The following is a 3,951-nucleotide window of genomic DNA, read 5'->3' as shown; positions in this document are numbered from 1 at the left end:
CTTTCCCCTTTTTGGAATAAGGGCCCTATTTGAAGCCCACTGGATTTTTCCATCAGCTCCTGCTAGACCTTGGATCACGCCCTAGTTACAGATATGGATTTCTTTCCACACTCCTTTGTATCTGTCCTCTTGTGATCCCCAGTGGAAATGCCTTGTGCATTTGCTGAAGTGTTTGTTGTATCCCTGCCTACTGCCTTTGAAGGTGTGTTTCCTCTTTCATTCTTAATATGTTCCATCCATGCCAACAACATCCTAGGTATTATACAAACATTTTGGGGAGCAGAGATTGCAACAATGCCAGGGACGTGTCAGTTGCATGCAGAAATACAAATGAGCTGGCATTTTATTAAAATCTCTACCAGACCATTAAGACTTCAAAGTATGTGAAAAATTCCCTCTTCCAAACCTGCATGTAATCTACCACTTGAACAAATTCCCAAAGGATGTGCTTATGGTCCAAGTGACCAGGACACCAGCATTACAGACTGAACTTCTTCCTTCCTAAACAGCAGGCTTTGGACAGAAGTTTTAGGGTTTAATACCAGCACCACTGGCTGACAGTCTCTGGCATACAATGTGCCTACAAACCTAGAACTGAAGAAATTTTTGTTTTCCTGCAAACAATTGCATCCTCTATGTATTAGCAAAAATAAATCTTGCGTGTCTGGTATTCAGAAAGGCTTTCTACATCCATTATTTCTTCTGGAAGACACTGATTCTACTCAGACACTAGCCTCCAGCCAAATTTGGCTTACATTTGCCTTGGCATTCAGTAGGTAGTAGAGCAGATGGACACTCTCTTAGGCATGTATCACTCTGACCATACAAGCTTTCCTTCTTTGGGGGAAAAAAAGACTTGAAATGCAGATATCTCACTGGATATGCCGGTTTGAAACCCAATATTGTTGAGCACATTTTGCATCTTGCTCAAGTTTTCCACCTGTCCTATGCCCACAAACCCTAACACCCCACTTATTGGGGCTTTTTTGAGAAAGGGTGTGCAGCTGACAGTTCACCTCTGCCCTCCCTCCCTTCCTTCTTAATTTATGAACCTGCAGAGCAGCCAATGTTATTTAAAAAGTCTTGCTATTTGACTTTGATTACTCTGGGTCTTTCACTATCTGAGAATTGACCTTGGGGTATGACTCTGCATTTACACGCCACTCTTATTCTGCTTTTGCTTCATCTGTGCAAGCTTCCATTTCTGTGCTCTTTCCCATTAGTCAGGTCCTCATTGTCTCCTCTCCCTGAACACCAAAGCAAAGTGTCCATACGGTTTCTGGTTTCTCCCTACCTTCAGAGCTGACCTGGGGACAATTTGCTCTAATTTAGTAGAACTGACTGTCAAAATTAGACTTAGTTTCTAAAACAGTTGTTAAAATTATCTTCCAGAAGGCTTTGCTCTCTGTTCTGGTTCACTCATGTGGTCTGTCTTCCTCTTTTTGCTTACTAAGAGTAGCTCTGAAGCCTTGATCCCCACTCCACCAGCTCCAGCTTTTAGCCTGTATCCCACGCTCTCATGGTGAGCCAGTAGATTCTTGGCCTATGTCATAAACCCACCTAGAGTGTCTCCTCACTCATCTGCACACGACGCCTCCTTTCTTTTTTCCTCTTTATGTAGCCAAAGAACTATTTCTTATCTGTGCTAACTTTATTAAGGGGTCTAGCTTACATGGTTTCTCTGGAGGTTTGACTAATCAAAGCAGTCCCTTGTAGCCTTTAAAGAAATTTGTTGATTGTATAACTACTCCTGGTTTCACAGACACATTCCTGAAAGCAGCATTGGGACAAATAGTAGGACTACTTGCAGTTTTTGCTACTGTTCTCCTCTATTGCCAGACTACCAGTGTACAAAGAGAGAAAATGATGATGAACTTCTTCAAAGTGAGTTAATTCAGTGGGAGTAAATATTTGCAGAATATTCTGTCTTCTCCTCCTTGCCTATAAGCATAACTGAAGCCTCAGGAAATTTCTAAACCACATGGAAATCTAGCCTTCAGGTCTATGTGGAAAGATCAGTTACATTTTCACATAAGCCTTTGGTTTATTCACTAATTTCTTTGAGCATACTGCAGGGTTTCCCTGCCTTTCTTGGTTTTGGCCCAGGTAGACCAGATGGCAATAATTGAACCCTCGGCTGTGAAAGCTTGTAAATTATCGTAGAAGGAGTTATCACCAGAAAGCGATGGCTGGAGCTGCCTTGCCAGCCACAGTGATAGGAAAGCCCTTTCCCTGGGCAATGCTATTTGGTTGCCTAGAACAAGGCACTGTACCCCTACAGTCCCTGAGGTGGGGCAACCTCAGGAGTGCTCGTGAGCATCTGGTTTTAGGAAACTAGCAATTTCCATCTTGTTGCTGTCAATCAAAACACTTATTTTTAAATAACTTCCTTCTTTCTTGGCTTTAAGTCTGTCTGCTTTTGTTTCCTACATTCAAAGGATCTTATAGGAGGAAGTGGGTGGTCATCCAGCTAGAAATACCACCATGGTCTCAAACCATCTGGCTGTTTCCTGAGATCCTCCCGAGCATATTGCCCAAAAGTGACCTCCAGTATGTTTATGTGCTGGTGGGGATTAAATGTTCAGACAAAACGTGTGAGCAACAGATGAGACTGTACTGTATGAAGCTGTTCTCCAAGGACATTCTTCCACTTATCCCTTGAACAAGATCTGAAACAACATCTGGACCAGGATTTTTGTCACATGACTTTAAATATGCTGACATTTGACTTCAGTGACACATTCTGATACCCTTTCAAAATGAAGCACCTACCAAATGAGGATTTAATTTAAATTTAAGATTGTATTTATTGTCTATTAATAAAGTACTACGTAATAACTCAAACCACATTTATTGAGGCTGTTGTGATTATGTAACAGGCTATTATGTTTCTAATAATTAGCTGGCACCATTCAATTACATATGAATTAAAGAAGTTTTCTAGTTTACTAAGGAGCCAGGAGTTGTTCTTAGCATGGATTTGGTGTTGGTAACCAGAGCAACCTCATACTCTGGAAATGAGGTTTATCCTAGGTGACAGCTGCCCACATTTTTGCCTTATGTTCTCATTCTTGACTTGTAAAGTTCATCTTGAAAAGGGGAGATCAGGAAGGGTAAAGAGCAGGGGTTCAGGAACAGGAGCCTGAAGAGAATGGCCCAAGATAACACAGCAGGAAGTCTGAGGTGGAGCAACACATGAATGTGAGTCTCCTGAAGTTCTCTCTCATTTCACGTAGCCTGCAGGTGGAAATCCTGCCCCTAATGGTATTCCATACCCCAGGGGAATCTCTTAACCACCCACACTAACAGGGTTAGTGTTCCCCTGTGGTGTGGGAGTCTGTTTTCACAAAAGGAACCAAAAACTTTGAAAGGTCTTTTTTTTTTATCATAATGTGGAAAAGGAACATTTGTGAAATCTCAGTTTCATGCAGTAAGAAAATTGTTTCCCTCTCTACTCTAGAGCAGATTGATAAAAGACTCATGATAGCAATTGAATACTGGGGGGATTTTTGATCTGTGCAGCTGTGCATAATCCTTATTATTTTTACAAGTCACTGGAGGCATTTGGTAGGGTCAACAAGGTAAGAAATCTGGACCTGAAAGTGAAACAAAGTGTCTGTCAGAGGGGCCAGCTTTTAATTGGAAACTAAATTTAATTTTAGAGGAAGAGGAAAATACTGCACTTCTAATGAGATCCAGGGCACCCCAGAGAGCAGCCTGCAAAGAATATTTAAATAAAAAGGTCCTGTTTAGAAAGACCTGTTGTAATGACTTCTTGATATTGTAGGTAGATAAATGCACTTGAGCTCATGCTTCACAAATGAGAAACCATTTATAAAATATACTGATGACTTAAAGTAAGATTTTGAGAGTAGTTTTAACTTTAACAAGAAGTTGATTATTTTAACTGTTCAGAGAAGCTAAAGGCTTTCTTCCCTTCCCTTCCCTTCC

The sequence above is a fragment of the Egretta garzetta genome, unplaced genomic scaffold, assembly GCF_000687185.1.
Source record: "Egretta garzetta isolate BGI_Z169 unplaced genomic scaffold, ASM68718v1 scaffold186, whole genome shotgun sequence".
NCBI lineage: Eukaryota > Metazoa > Chordata > Aves > Pelecaniformes > Ardeidae > Egretta > Egretta garzetta.
This window is presented reverse-complemented; position numbering follows the sequence as displayed.